At 45.6% G+C, this 16,804-nt stretch overlaps 1 pseudogene; it reads left to right on the top strand.

Annotated features, from left to right (window-relative positions):
• Window positions 1-2,559: 2,559 nt before the first annotated feature.
• Window positions 2,560-5,398, top strand: LOC118893199 (annotated as a pseudogene).
• Window positions 5,399-16,804: the final 11,406 nt, after the last annotated feature.

Raw genomic sequence — 16,804 nt, 5'->3', positions numbered from 1 at the left:
TGGGTCACAAAAAACGCTTGATATAATTTCTATCCTCTTAAATTTGTTGAGGCTTGTTTTGTGACTAAGCATGTGATCTATCCTGAAGAACCTTCCATGTACACTTGAAGAGAATGTGTATTCTGCTGGTTTTTGATGTAAAGTCCTGTAGCTATTAATTAAGTCCAACTGATCTATTGTGTCATTTAAGACCACTGTAGCCTTATTGATTTTCTGTCTGGATGATCTGTCTGTTGATGTCAGTGGGGGTGTTAAAGTCCCCTACAATTATTATATTATCATCAATTTCTCCCTTTATGTCTCTTAGTATTTGCTTTACATATTTAGGTGCTCCTGTATTGGGTGTGTATATGTTAACAAGTGTAATATTCTCTTCTTGTATTGATCCTATTATCATTACATAATGCCCTTTTTTGTCTTTTATTATAGACTTTGTTTTAAAGTCTATTTTGTCTTATATGAGTATTGCTAACCCTGCTTTCTTGTCATTTCTATTTCCATAAAATACCAACTTCATTCTGTGAGGTCATCATTACCCTGATACCAAAACCAGACAAAGACATGAAAAAAAGGAATATTACAGGCCAATATATCTGATGTTTATAGATGCAAAATTCCTCAACAAAGCATTAGCAAAGTAAATTCAATCATATACTATGATCAAATGGGATTTATTCAATATTCCCGAATCAATCAATGCAGTACACCACATTAACAAAAGAAAGGATAAGAATCACATGATCATCTCAATAGATGTAGGAAAAGTATCTGACAAAATTCAACATCCATTCATGATAAAAACTCTCAACAAAGTTGCTATAGAGGGAACATATCTCAACATAATAAAGGCCATTTATGACAAACCTATAGATAATATCATATTCAATGGTGAAAAGCTAAAGGTTTTCCTCTAAAATCAGGAACAAGACAAGGATGCCCATTCTCACCATTTCTATTTAATGTCGCAATCAGACCAAAAAAAAAAAAAAGAAATAAAAGGCATACAAATTGGAAGGAAAGAAGTATAACTGTCACTATTTATAGATTACATGATACTTTATATAGAAAACCCTAAAGTCTGCATCAAAACATTATTAGAACTAATAAATGAATTCAGCACAGTTGCAGGAGACAAGATTAATATATATAAATCTATTGCTTTTCTATACACTAATAATGAACTATCAGAAAAAGGAAGCAAGGAAACAATCCCATTCACAAAAAGAATGAAATACCAAAGAATAAACTTAACCAAGGAGGTGAAAAATCTATACTCTGAAAACTATAAAATGCTAATGAAGGAAACTGGAGATAATACAAAGAAATGGAAAGATATCCCTTGTTCATGAATTGAAAGAATTAATATTGTTAAAATGTCCATACTCCTCAAAGCAATCTAAGAATTTAGTGCAATCCCTATCAAAATACCCATAACATTTTCCACAGAACTATAACAAATAATCCTAAAATTCATATGGAATCACAAAAGACCCCAAATGGCCAAAGCAATCTTGAGAAAAATGAACAAAGTTAGCGGTATCATGCTCCCTGACTTTATACTATACCATAAAGCTATAGTAGTCAAAAGAGTACTGGCACAAAAAGAGACACATAGATTAATGGAACAGAATAGAGAGCTCAGAAATTAACCCATGCACCTATGGTCAATTAATCTACGACAAAGGAGGCAAAAATATACAATGGGGAAAAGAGAGTCTCTTCAATATGTGGTGTTGGGAAAACTGGACAGCTACATGTAAAAGAATAAAATTAGAACATTTTTTCAAACTGTATTAAAAAAAAAACTCAAAATGGATTAAAGACCTGAAAATGTAAGACCAGAAACCATCAAGCTCCTAGAAGAAAACATAGGCAGTACACTCTATGACATAAGTCTTAGCAATATTTTGGGGGATCTGTCTTCTCAGGCAAGGGAAACAAAAGCAAAAATAAACAAATGGGACCAAATTAAACTTAAAAACTTTTGTACAGTGAAGGAAACCATAGACAAAACAAAAAGACAACCTACTGAATGGGAGATAATATTTGCAAATGATATGTCCAATAAGGGGTTAATATCCAAAATATACAAAAAGCTCATACAACTCTGTATCAAAGAAACAAACAACCCAATCAAAAAATGGGCAGAAGAACTAAATAGACATTTCTCCAAAGAAGATATACAGATGGCCAACAGGCACATGAAAAAATGCTCATTGCTAATTATTAGAGAAATGCTAATCAAAACTACAATGAGGTACCACCTCATACCAGTCAGAATGGCCATCATGAAAAAGTCTACAAATAATAAATGCTGGAGAGGGTGTGGAGGAAAAGGAATCCTCCTACAATGCTGGTGGAAATGTAAATTTGTACAGCCACTATGGAGAACGGTATGGAGGTTCCTTAAAAAAACTAAAAATAGAGCTACCATATGATGCAGCAATCTCACTCCTGGGCATATATCTGGAGAATGGAGAAACCATAATTCAAAAAGACACATGCAAAAAAAAAAAAAAAAAAAGACACATGCACCCCAACGTTCATTGTAGCACTATTTACAATAGCCAGGACAAGGAAGCAACCTAAATGTCCATCGACAGATGAATGGATAAAGAAGATGTGGTAGGTTGCTTCCTTGCAGCCGCGAGCTTTGGAGGCCGGGAGCGGTGGAGCTCGGGCGGGCTGAGATCTGCGCTGGGAAGGGCGCCGGACTTGGATCGGAGCAGCACTTAGGAGACACGGTGCAGTCGAACAGAGCCATCATGGGGACGACAGCCCCAGGGCCCATTCACTTGCTGGAGCTCTGTGACCAGAAGCTCATGGAGCTTGTCTGCAACGTGGACAATAAGGACATAGCGTGGCTGGAGGAGATCGAGGAGGAGGCCGAGCGCACGTTCACCAGAGAATTCAGCAAAGAGCCCGAGCTGATGCCCAAAACACCTTCACAGAAGAACCGACAGCAAAAGAGACGGATTTCTTATGTTCAGGATGAAAACAGAGACCCCATCCGGAGAAGGCTGTCCCACAGAAAGACGCGGAGCAGCCGTCAGAGCTCCCGGCACCTCCGCAGCAAGGACAAGCTGGCCACAGTGGTCGGGGAGAACGGCTCCGTCCTGCGGCGGGTGACCCGTGCTGCGGCCGCAGCTGCAGCGACCTCCGCGGCAGCCGCTCCTTCGCCCACCCCTGTGTCTCCCACGGTGCTGACCAAGAAGCCCAAGGAGAGCCTGGCCCAGTGCCAGCTGGTACCCGTGGTGGAGACTGGCATCAGCGAGCGCCGGAGCGCTGAGCAGCACCTCAGCCAGCTCCAGTCTGCCCAGGCTCCGTCCCCCACCCCGGCTCCGGCCACGGCTTCGGCCTCCCAGATCACCTTGACCTCGGAGGAGGACTCAACACCCCCAGAAGCCAGAGGCCGGGAGACTGGAGTCTGTCACCGTGAGCTCCCTGATAACTACACCCCAGGACCCCAGGACCCCAAGGGCTGAGGGGGCGGGGCAGAAAGGGCCGCCTCCAAGCTCAGAATTGCCGCGACCTCCCCGCAGGACTCGCCCAGCTCTCCGGCGTCCCCGTGGCGGGAGAATGCTGGCTCCCATCCTGCGGGATAACTTCTCCACGCCCACGGGCTCCCGTGTGGACGGCGGGTCGGTGCGGCGCAGCCTGTTCGCCCCGTCCTCCCCGGGTCCCCAGGTCCCGCTGGCCCAGAATGACTCCCTGGTTTCCAAAGAGGAGAGCACCGTCCGAAGATCAAGCAGAAGGATTGCCAGGAAGGCCACCAAAGAGCCGGCCGCCTGCGCCCGCATCATCTGCCACAGTTACCTGGAGAGGCTCCTGAATGTCGAGGTGCCCCAGAAAGCGAGCCCCAAGGTGGAGGAGGCGGCCGAGCCTGAGGTCCCCAAGAACAATGGCAGTGCCTTGCGGCTCCGCAGTGCCACCAAGAGCGCCATTAGCATGCCCGGCTCGCAGCCTGCAGCCGGTGACCAGGGAACGCTCTCTGAACGGCGGCAGGAGGCCGAGACCGACCAAGCAGATGGCCCCAAGGAGCCGCCTCAGAGTGTCAGGAGGAAGCGCAGCTACAAGCAGGCAGTGGGTGAGCTGGACGAGGAACAGCAGCTGGAGGATGGGGGTCTGCAGCCCCCCAGCAGCAAGACCCCTTCCCCGCCCTGTCCCGCCAGCGAGGTGGTGCGGCCCCCCGGACCTTCCTGCACGCCGTGCAGAGGTACGAGATGCTCATGACCCCGACCCCGACCCCCAACAGCAGCATCATGAAATCCTTCATTAAGCGCAACGCTCCCCTGTGCGTGGACCCCAGGGAGCAGCGGCAGCGCCTGGAGAAGCTGCGGCGTTAGGAGGAGGCCGAGCAGCTCCGCGGGCAGAAGGTGGAGGAGGACAAGCGGCGGCGGCTGGAGGCGGTGAAGCTGAAGCGCGAGGAGCGCCTCCCTAAGGTGCTGCAGGCCCGGGAACGGGTGGAGCGGATGAAGCAGGAGAAGAAGAGGCAGATCGAGCAGAAGTTTGCTCAAATCGACGAGAAGACGGAGAAGGCCAAGGAGGAGCGGCTGGCCGAGGAGAAGGCCACGAAGAAGGCAGCGGCCGAGAAGATGGAGGAGGTGGAGGCGCTCAAAAGGCAGGAGGAGGAGGAGAGGCGCCACCAGGAGCTGCTGCAGAGGCGGCTGGCGGCGGAGCAGGAGCGGCTGCGGAAGGCAGCCGAGACCAAGAAGCTGGCGGAGCAGCGCGCAAGAGCGGCGGCGGGAGCGGGAGCGGCTGCGGAGCGCGGCCGAAGCCAAGAGGCTGGCGGAGCAGCGCGCAGGAGCGGCGCCTGGCGGCGGGAACGGGAGCGGCTCCAGGCCGAGAGGGAGCTGCAGCAGAGGGAGAAGGCCCTGCGGCTACAGAAGGAGCGGCTGCAGAGGGAGCTGGAGGAGAAGAAGAACAAGGAAGCACAGCAGCGCCTGGCTGAGCAGCGACTGCAGGAGGAGCCGGAGAAGAAAGCCAAGGAGGCCGCGGCGGCCAGCAAAAGCCTGAACGTGACCGTGGACGTGCAGTCTCCAGCTTGTACCTCGCATCAAATGACTCCACAGGGCCCCCCGCCCCAAGATCAACCCAGATATCTACGGGATGGATCTGAACAGCGATGACTCCACCGATGACGAGGCCCATCCCCGGAAGCCCATCCCCAACTGGGCCAGAGGCACCCAGCTTAGCCAGGCCATCATCCAGCAGTACTACCACCCCCTCCATCCTTCTGGAGCTCTTCGGAACCATTCTCCCACTGGACTTGGAGGACATCTTCAAGAAGAGCAAGCCCCGCTGCCATAAGCGCACCAGCTCTGCCGTGTGGAACTCACCGCCCCTGCAGGGCAGCAGGGTCCCTGGCAGCCTGGCCTGCAGCCCGAAGAAGCACTGAGCCAGGCCCTCGGGCCTGCTCAGCAGTCTCAGCCTTCATCTGTGTCTGTATGTCTGTGTCTCTGTTGGTCTGGTGCCATCCTGCCTGGTATCCTGTGGCTGAGGGTTTGGTCAAGTGTATATAAATGTCCTCTGTGTGCTACAGGTGGAAAGCGGCTCGGGCCTGTCGGGAGGCTGAGCTTGTTGGGTGTTCGGGGAAGACCCAGGCCCAGCCTTGCCTGGTCTGCTGACAGCACTCTGTAAATAGATTGTTAGAGTTCAGCTGAATTTTAGCCTCTAGTGTTTGAGAGCTAGAGTAATAAAGTCTATTCCTTCAAGCCTGCTGTGAGTATCATGAAGACTGGGCTTCTCTGCAGAAAGCCCTGGACCCTGGCCCTGTCTCGGGCCGCTGGATGGGCTGGAGGAATAGGAACTGCTTATTCTCCTGGGGTGTGCGTCAAGGTCACCTGGGTCCCACCCCCAGAGATGCCGTTGGAGTGGGTGATTCTGATGCCAGCCCTGGACAACCCTGAGAAACACTTCAGTTCCTTTCATGTTGGGGCAGGTGACAATACTTCCTGTTTTTCTGGGGAGGGCCCTGCCTGTAAAGGGGGGCTCATTCGGTGGTAAGACCTGGAGTTGAGGTCAGGAGAATCGGGCTCTTGACACAGCTCTGCAGCTTAAGAGAGGCCCTCAGCCCCTCCACGCCTCAGGCTCCACCCACCCTTGCTGCACGGATGGTGAAAGGACTTAAGAACGTGGACGAGCTGCTGAAGCAGGAGATCTGGGTTAGGAAGGGAACGTCTCTTGAAACTCCCTCGGGACCAGTACGTGCAAGTAGTTGAGATGTTTCTCCAACAAATCCAGGCAGCTGCTAGTTAAATGCTTAGTGTCCATGGAAGCTGGCCCTGCCCCATCGCTGCCAACCATGTTCTAAACGTGCCACAGCTTCATCGTCTCCTACTCCAGCCCCTGGAACGGGGGTTGGTGAATTTGGGCCTATGGGCCAAATCAAGTCGCAGTCCTTTTTTGTAAAGTTTCATTGGAACCCGCCCAGTAGAAATGAATGCCTGTTGAATCCGGCTACTCTGCTGAGGGCAGAGTTAAGTAGTTACAACAGAGGCCTTATGGTTCGCAAAGCTGAGAATATTTACTATGAACCTTTACGGAAAATGTTTGCTGACCCTGCTTTAGGACAAAATCAAGGCTGAATATAAGAAAGCTTTTTAAATGAGTAAAGAGTGAATGCACACAACAGGCTGAAATCTAGAAGATTCCACCATGCAAAGAAAATCATTTTACAGTTCATTCAAATACGGTGCGAATTTAAATTTGTTCCATATGTTCTCTGATGAGAAACTGTTGTGTTGAGTCAACTGGTGAGTGTGTCTTTGCCTGAAACCACAATGTCAATGTCAAAATATTACCTCTTATAAAAACATATTTATAGGGCTTCCCTGGTGGTGCAGTGGTTGGGAATCCGCTTGCCAATGCAGGGCACGCGGGTTCGAGCCTTGGTCTGGGAAGATCCCACATGCCGCGGAGCAACTGGGCCCGTGAGCCACAACTACTGAGCCTGCGCGTCCAGAGCCTGTGCTCCGCAACAAGAGAGGCCACGATAGTGAGAGGCCCGCGCACCGCGATGAAGAGTGGCCCCCACTCGCTGCAACTAGAGAAAGCCCTCGCATGGAAACGAAGACCCAACAGAGCCAAAAATAAATAAATAAATAAATAAATTTATTAAAAGAAAAAAAAAGAAAAAAAACTTCTTTAAAAAAAGACATATTTATATAGTGTGTATTTTTATAGTGTGTTTGAGAAAAAAATTGTTATTCAGCAAAAAGGTAGTTACAGGTTGCACTGCATCTTCACTAGTACTTGATATTGTCCGTGCTTCTTATTTTAGCCATTCTAATAGACACGTAGTGAATTCTCATCGTGGTTTTAATTTGCATTTCCTTAATAGCTGGTGATGGTGAACATCTGCTCATGTGCTTACTTGCCATCTGTGTATCTTCTTTGGCAAAGTGTTTGTTCAACTCATTTGTTCTTTTTTTTGGTTCCTTTTTTATTGGGCCACGATTCCCTCTTTCTTCATGTGCCTTGTGATTTTTTTTTTTTTTTCTTTTTTGCCATGTCACATGGCATGTGAGATTTTAGTTCCCCGACCAGGGGACTAGGTATCAAACCCGTGCCCCCTGCAGTGGAAGCACGGAGTCTTAACCAGTGGACCACCAGGGAAGTTGCTCATTTGTTCATTTTTAAATTGAGTCATTAGTTTTCTTACTGTTGTGTTTAGAATCTCTATGTATTATGGATACAAATCTGTTGTCAGATACGTACTTTGCAGTATTTTCTCCTAGTGTGCAACTTGTCTTTTCATTCACTTAACAGTATTTTTCATAGAGCAAAAATTTTAGTTTTGATGAAATCCAATTTATCAACTTTTTTTTCCTTTTATGGATTGTGCTTTCTTTGGCTTCATGTCTAAGAAATCTTTGTCTAGCCCCAGTCCTCAAAGATTTTCTCCTTTATTTTCTTCTAGATATTTTATAGATTTATATGTTACATTTAGGCTTATGATCTGTTTTGAGTTAATTTTTTTTTAACGTGAGGTTTATGTTTTTTGTTTTGGGGAGCATATAGATGGATGTCCAGTTGTTCTAGAGCCATTTGTTTAAAAGACTATTCTTTTTCACTGAATTTCTTTTGTATCTTTGTGAAGAGTCAATCAGCCATGTTTGTATGGGTCTATTTCCAGACTTTGTATTCTCTTTCATTGATCTATGGGTCTCTCCTTTTACCAGTACCACATGGTCAAGGTTACTGTAGCTTGTATAAATCTTAAAAATCTGGTAGTGTGATTTCTCCATCTTTATTCTTTTCAAAATTATTGTGGCTTTTCTATCAATTTTGCCTTTTTGTATAAATTTTAGAATCAGCTTATCTATACAAAAACACTGCTGGGATTTTGATTGAAATTACATTAAATCTATATAAGTTTGGGGAGAACGCACATGTTTATGATAGTGAGTCTACTAATCCATGAACATGATATATCTCTTCATTTATTTACATCTTTGGTTTCTTTTATCAGCATTCTGTAGTTTCAGCATGCAGATCCTATATAAGTTTTGTTAGATTTATATAAGCATTTATTTTCTTGGAGCTGTTATAAATGGTATTGTCTTTCTAAAAAAAAAAAAGAAAGAAGATATGGTATATATATACACAATGGAATATTACTCCACCATAAAAAGAATGAAATAATGCCATTTGCAGCAACATGGATAGACCTAGAGATTATCATACTAAGTGAAGTAAACCAGACAAACATGTGATATTGTTTATATGTGGAATCAAATAAATGAACTTATGTACAAAACAGAAATAGACTCACAGACATAGAAAACAAAGTTATGGTTACCAAAGGGGAAAGGGAGAGAAGAATAAATTAGGAGGTTGGGATTAACACATATACACTACTATATGTAAAATAGATAACCAACAAAGACCTACTGTATAGCACAAGCAACTATACTCAATATTTTGTAATAACCTATAAGGGAAAAGAATCTGAAAAATAATATGTATGTATATAGATATATGTGTGTATATAACTGAATCACTTTGCTGTACACCTGAAACTGACATGACATTGTAAATCAACTATACTTCAATTTTTTTTTAATTAAAAAAAGGAATCTGAGAGATCAAAGTGAAAAAAAAGTGGGCAGAATACCTGAATAGAAATTTTTCCAAAAAAGACATACAGATGGCCAACAGGCACACGAAAAGATGCTCAACATACTAACCATCAGGGAATAGCAAATCAAAAGCACAATGAGATGTCACTTAATACCTGTCAGAGCGGCTATCATCAAAAGACCAAAAGTAGCAAGTGTCGGCAGGATGTGGAGAAAAGAGAACCCTAATACACTGTTGGCGGTTATGTAAATTAACACAGCCACTACGGAAAACAGTGTGGAGGTTCCTCAAAAAACTAAAAATCCAGCTATTCCATCATGGGTATATATCTGAAGAAAACGAAAGCTATAATTCAAAAAGATACATGCACTCCAATGTTCACAGCAGCATTATTTACAATTGCCAAGATTTAGAAGCGGGCTTCCCTGGTGGCGCAGTGGTTGAGAATCTGCCTGCCAATGCAGGGGACACGGGTTCGAGCCCTGGTCTGGGAAGATCCCACATGCCGCGGAGCGACTGGGCCCGTGAGCCACAACTACTGAGCCTGCGCGTCTGGAGCCTGTGCTCCGCAACAAGAGAGGCCGCGATACTGAGAGGCCCGCGCACCGCGATGAAGAGTAGCCCCCGCTTGCCGCAACTAGAGAAAGCCCTAGCACAGAAACGAAGACCCAACATAGCAACCAATCAATCAATTAAATAAATAAATCTTTAAAAAAAAAAAAAAAAAAGATTTAGAAGCAACCTAAGTGTCCATCAATGGTTGAATGAATAAAGAAGATGTGATATATATATTTAGTTATATATCCAGGTATATATATATATATATATATATACACACACACATATAATTATATATCTAGTTATACATATAATTATATACCTAGTTATAGACATAGGTATAGATAGAGATAAAATGGAATATTACTCAGCCATAAAAAGAATGACATTTTGCCATTTGTAACAACATGGATGGATCTGGAGAGTTTTATGCTGAGTGAAATAAGTCAGAGAAAGACAAATAGTACATGTTTTCAGCTTATCTGTGGAATCTAAAAACAAACAAATGAATGTAATAAAACAGAAACAGACTCAGAAATACAGAGAATAAACTAGTGGTTACCAGTAGGAAAAGGAGTAGAGGGAGAGGCAATATGAAGTAGGGGATTAAGAGGTACAAAATACAAGGTATAAAATAAATAGAACACAATATAATATGTTGCACAGAGACTATAGCCAATATTTTATAACAACTTCAAATGGAGTATAATCTACATAAATATCGAATAACTATGTTGTACACCTAAAACTAGCATAATACTGTAAATCAACTATACTTCAATTAAAAAAAAAAAGTATTCCCTGTCTATGTGACTTTGCTGAACATCAGAGTAGACCAGGAAGGAGGGTATTTTGAAAAACAAGAATGGGGGTCGGAGACTTGTCTAGGTGGAGCTAGTCTATTTCCACATGTTTGTAGCTCAAAGAACTCTGTGTGGCCTGGGGCAGGGCAGTTGTCTGGAACCCACTGAAAACTGGGTCTGACATTGTGAGCAGTGGCAGAGGTCAGGTATTTAAGAAGGCTTCCCACCTGCTAGTGGAGGTAAGATGAGAGCAGGCCCAGGTCAGCTTAAATGGAGAGCACTGAGAGAGATACATCTCCTCTAGATGTCATGTCATGGATCGCCATGTGCCAAACAAGCAGAGGGTTTGAGACTGTTTCACATTCCATAGCATGAGGCTCTGGAGCCCCTTGGGAAGGAGCTGTGTGACATAAGGCAAAGTGAGGCAACAAGACAAGACTGTTGGCCAAAAAAGCTGAGAGCGACACGGTCCCATCTCTTCATTGCATGTCAGCCCACTCTACATTGATGCTTCCAGTGTTTGGAATGTTCAAATGCTCATTCCCTCCTTCACTCCTCTCCCCACACTCTTACCACAAAGCCAGACTATTTTCCTTGAATTTTTCCTGATAGAAGGGGTATGACAATCAACCTTGAAAATGTTTAATTACTTTATTCATTCACTGTAACTTTAAAATCACTTCAGTTCCTGTCTAGCGTGGAATGGAGGCAGACAACAAGGTAATTCAGTGTGAGCTCACTGCGATGGCTATTTGGAACACCTGAAGCAACAGGCAGACTACTACTTCCAGGGAAAGTGTGACTTTCTGTGGGGAGGGAGGGAGGGAGGGAGGGAAGAATAGAAAGGGAGAGAAGGAGAATATTCTTTTTATAAATCTTATAGAGGCCTTGTTGTATAAATGTGAATACGTGAATTTGCTAATTTTCAGTAAGGCAGAAGTTGATAGAAAAAAAAACAAATGTGAAGTGAATTTACACCAGAGACCCTAGAAGGTGGGAAGTATAAAGAAGACAAGGTGTGGTTGGAGAAAAGGGGATAGGGAGGATGAATCAAAGGAAGGGGAAAAAAAGAATCTAGGAAAAAACAGTCAGTTCAGTTTGGGGAGAGAGGTGTTGGAACCACATGTGTGTGCCGTGTAACCGGATGTAGAACTGCCAGGGTGTGGATTGGGGCTGGATGTCCATCTCTTTTGGACAATAAAAGGGAGCAATAGAACAAGGGAATGGTAGGTCAGACTAGCTGTTTCAGGTGAAGCCTCGCCCAAGACTTTTTTTTTTTTTAATTAATTAATTGATTTATTTATTTATGGCTGTGTTGGGTCTTCTTTTCTGTGCGAGGGCTTTCTCTAGCTGCGGCAAGTGGGGGCCACTCTTCATCGCGGTGAGCGGGCCTCTCATTATCGCGGCCTCTCTTGTTGCGGAGCACAGGCTCCAGACGCGCAGACTCAGTAGTTGTGGCTCACGGGCCCAGTTGCTCTGCGGCATGTGGGATCTTCCCAAACCAGGGCTCGAACCCGTGTCCCCTGCATTGGCAGGCAGATTCTCACCCACTGCGCCACCAGGGAAGCCCCTCGCCCAAGACTTTGATGAAATCCCCAGGTAGGTGGCCATGGGGCTCAGGTCTGCAGTTTCAGAAACTCAGGTTTCTTGAATTATTCATAAATCTGAGGAATCAATGCAACCAAAATCCCCAAGAGACTATGTAAATGAAACTTCCACTCTCTGACAATTCACACTACTGTCAGCAGAGGGCGCCCCTGCCCAATGAAGACCAAATGCAAATTAAAAACTTGCCTCAAGGCAGTTAATCTGGGCAGTGGGGTTATGGATGAACTTTGTTTTCTTTTTATTTTTCTACATCTTACAAGAGTTATACAATGAAAATATACACTACTTATAAGATCAGAAAAATTATGGGAAAATAAGATTTATTCTGCAACTTTCTGTCAAATGGTATAGAAAGTTATATATATTTGCCATATTACAAAATATTAATTGTCATATCATCTCAATGGAAGGGATATGAGTCTTCTTGGTACCAGTCTTTCAACTTCTCTATGGGCTTGAAAATTTTCATATTAACAACTTGGGGAATATTTTGAATATAAATTTCAAAAAAAAAAAAAAAAAGCTTGGGGAGGAAAAAAAAGATATTCACATCTATTAATTCAAGGACCACTTCTACCTAAAAAATAGAGCCAGTCTCCTAGATAGCAATATCCTCACCCCTAGGGATTGATGAGTAAATGTTTAAAAATTCTTATTCTCAAAATATTTGTTTAAACATTCCCTTCTGGTTACATAAAATCTTACATTTCAGTGACAGAACATAGTACCTAAGACCACCAGGTACCACTGTCCCTTAACAAACTACCCCAAAACTTGGCATCATGAAACAACTGTTTTATTTTGCTCCCTATTTGTGGGTCATAAATTCAGGAAGTGTTTGGCTGGGCAGTTGTCACTTGGGGTGTCCCATGCAGTTTCAGGTAGGTGTCAGCAGACGTCCAAGGACCACCCCCACCCCGGGCTGGATATACAATGTGGCTGTAGCCTCTCCAGCAATGCAGTCTCAGGGTCACTGGACTTCTTACAAGGCAGCTCCACACAGCTCAAGGCTCAGAATTTGTGCAGTCCAGCAAACGAAGCAGAACCCAGCTCCCCTTTCATGACCTGGGGCCTCACTCCTGCCCACTGCATGATTTCATGTAGGCCAAGGTGGCTAGTACCACCATGGTAAGAGAAGTTTTAGCTGAACACATGGCTGCCACTTCATTTCCCTGTCTCCCCTGCAACTGGGGGGACTAGACCAAATTCTGGTGACTGGGAGATGCGGGAAGGAGATATGCACAAATTCTAGGTTTCATTCTAAAAAGAAAGAGGCTTGTCCTCCCCTTCTCTTTCCTTCCTATCTGACTGGAGCCAGGGCACCATCTTTGACTGGGTGCTGGGAACCATGTGTTGACGATGGTAGGACGAAGAAATGGAAGACTGAGTTCTTGGTGGGTGTGAATCTGCTGTAGCAGCCTCAAAATACCACCCACCTGGACTTCTGAGTGAATGAGAATTAAAACATCTTATTTAGGCCACCATCGTGTTGGGTTTCTGTGTTTCGGCTACCAGACTCGATACACTATAAGGTAAAAGTCTGCTGCTTTTAATACAAGTGCATCTCCTGTAAGGGACACACAGATCCCTGTGAAACAGAGCAGGACCCTGTGGGGCCTTTCTGGGGACAGATCTTCACCACCCCCACTCTCGTTGTGAAAAAGCTTTAGCTTTCTAGGCCTTCCTTGAGTTCCAAAGAGCAAATTTAATCAGCGAAGTGAGAAAATGCAGAAGCAATGGAAAGCAGTCAAGCAAGATTCTGTGCCTCAAGACAGGAGATACGGTGTCTGTCCCCATACCAGCAAGGGCCCTGACCTCTGCTCGTAGGTGGAGGGTGTGTGGGAGAACAGACAGAGATTCAAGGCCCCAGCTGGGCTGTAGGCAAACCCCTGATCTCTAAGGAAATCCTTTCAGGTAGCCTGGAGTCCCAAGTGTTTGTTAAAGATATTTAAGGAAGAGGGTAAATGATTAAAATTATGGTGAAGGTGAATATTTGACATGGTTATACGTAAATGTTTAACTTACATAAAGCTAAATAAATATTTATGTAAATTTATGGCTTTTATAGATGATTTACGTATTTATCTACATATGGGAGAAAGAAGCCTGATAGGAGTAAACAGAGACGGGACTAGGGGTGGGTATGTACGTGTGAATGTTTTATTATCTGCTTTCTGATTTCTAAAATGAATATATTTTGCTTCTGTAACAAGAAAAAAAGGAAATGATACCTTTCACTTTACAAGGTTGTTGTATCTAACAATCTAAACCCAGCACACACACCCCCAAGCTCCCCTTCCCCCGACCCCACCTCCACCGGTCCCAATCCCCATCCTCAACTCCACCGTCAGCCCTACACCTGGCCCCCTACCACGCCCCCAGGTGCGACCCCTAGCCTTGGTCCGGTTTTGAACAAATCCCAGGGGATCAACCCAAGGCTCAGGGGGACCCTGGCCAGAGACTGTATCCAACACATCTGTCCACACCGGGATGACTCAGCCCACAAATAAAATCCCACCTGAATGACCCAGATAAGAGAAGAGGACCTAGGCCGAGAGACTTGTGCAGTGGAGGGAAGGCGGAAACAGCAGTGGTTGGAGAGAATGGCAGGAAATGGAGGAGGAAGGGCTTTGGGTCACTGGCAGAGGCTGAAGGGCCAAGGCCAAGGCGCAGGAGTGGTGGGATGGCCCAAGCCGTTTCTGGGCCCACAAACACACCAGGTCCCCGTGAGGCCTCCTGTAGGCAGCTGAGACTGGACAAACCCTCCGCCCACAGGGACTTGCAACCTGCAAGCACCTTGCCAGTCAGTCCCCGACGTTTCAGTGAGGGCCTGAGGTAGGAGGTAGATGGGCCCCTCGGCTGGACAGCTGGTGTGCGTCAAGTGGAGTGAAACTGGAGCTTTTTTTCACCCAGACACTCCAAGGCCAAAGTTAATGTCAGGAGCTGAGCTCTGCTGGAGTAAAGAGATAAGATGACCATTCCTGAGATCAAGGAGACCTCCCTGACTACACATGCGCAGAAAGGCTCCTAGGGGGTCAAAAAGGAGGGGGTGCCACCCCACAATAGGTGATGCCAAAACTCCCACAGGCCTCTGTGCTGGAACCCATCTTGGCAAAATGTCGTGCACGCATATGGGGAGGGTCCTAGGGCAGGTCAGGTGTGGGAAAAGAAACAAGATAATTGGCCAAAGGTAAACAAAGACCGGGAAAAACTGCCCTATATAAATGATTTAACTGTCTTTTTACTGTGCTGCTCCACACTAGGGAGGACACCTACACCCTTTCTCTCCTGGTGTATATTTCTGCCTTGCTTCTGTCTTAAATAAATCAACAATTTCTCTGTGTGCTCTCCCACATGTTATGCTGTGTCTCTGATAATAAACTTTGTACCTGTTTTTTTACAGTTTTTGCCTCATTGAGAAATTCATATTTCAAATGGGGCAAGAGCCAGGGGAACTTTGCTTCTAGCCTCTGGCCCCTGGTGGTCTAGAGGTTAGGATTCCTGGTTTTTCACCCAGGCTACCCAGGTTCAGTTCCTGGGCAGGGGACTAAGATCCTGCTTTAAGCCACCACTCACGGCTGTCTCCCGAGATCAGGCCCACCCGGCCTGGGAGCCGTGTTGAGCTGGGTGAGCTCTTTGGTATTATCTTTAATCTCCAAAGTCAAGGTTAGCAGAATTCTGAAGGATTTAAGGACGCCATGTTTTTCCATTTGGCATGTCCCCTTGCTTTGTTATCCACAGGAGGCTCACGCTCCGAGGGATGGCAGCATGCACACATGAATCACACCTGAGGATGCCTTGGCATAGTGAATGTGGCCTCTCTGGGGACCCACGTCTAAAGGAAGGGAAACAGGACACAGAGACCCCCTGAAAGGGTTCCTCACTTGAGGAGAAACCTGAGAAACCAGCCTGAATCTTCTGAGGGTCTCCTCCTCTACAATCTCCCTGGGAGGGCTGCCCTCCCACCCCCACCTGCTGTTTGGCCTGGGAGCCCAGGCCCACCCACCAACCTGGAGCCTGTGGGAGGGGAGACCAGAGTACAAGGAAGGCAGAGGAGACGGCCTTGGGGGAAAGGCTGTAAAGGATAGAAAGGGAAGGGTCCTGATTAAGTAGTGATTAACAACATGGGTTCCATTCAAATCCTGGCTCCACCCCAACCAGGTGTGTGGCCTTGGACAAAGGACCCTCTCTGTGCCCGTTTGCTCCTCACCTGTAAAACAGAGCAATATTTAACTACCCATGATCTCTTTGAGGATTAAAGGAGTTCATTTTAATTTGTGGAGCGCTCAGAACAATGCACTTGGTAAGCAACTGTTAAATTAATTTAGTGCTAAGAACATGGATTCTGGCAGCCAAAGCACATCTGGCCCAATTGTGTCGAGATGGAGAGCCTTGCAAATCGTGGATAATGATCATCTCTCTCCCCCAAAACAGGGTTTAAACATCCATCTAAGAGCACGTGGGAAGACAAAACTAGCTCTACAACGATCTGAAAGGTTAAAATGAATGTCTGACTCTGGTTCACTTAGCCCAGAAAGGAGGCCAGAGTTGCTCCCTCAGGGACCTGGTGACACCCCCTTCTCCACAACTCATCCATCTGGTGTGAAGCTCGAGGATGGTTTCTGTCAACAAAGTCACCTAGCCCAGGGTTTTCAAACCCACTGATGAAATCAAGTTGGTAGGTCACAAGCAGCATTAAAAAAAAATTAGTGGAAAATAGAAACTCTCAGGATAGTTTCAGGCGAAGTTTG

The sequence above is a fragment of the Balaenoptera musculus genome, chromosome 3 (genome assembly GCF_009873245.2).
Source record: "Balaenoptera musculus isolate JJ_BM4_2016_0621 chromosome 3, mBalMus1.pri.v3, whole genome shotgun sequence".
NCBI lineage: Eukaryota > Metazoa > Chordata > Mammalia > Artiodactyla > Balaenopteridae > Balaenoptera > Balaenoptera musculus.
The sequence above is the reverse complement of the archived record's forward strand: the minus strand, read 5'-3'. Positions and strand labels throughout refer to the sequence as shown.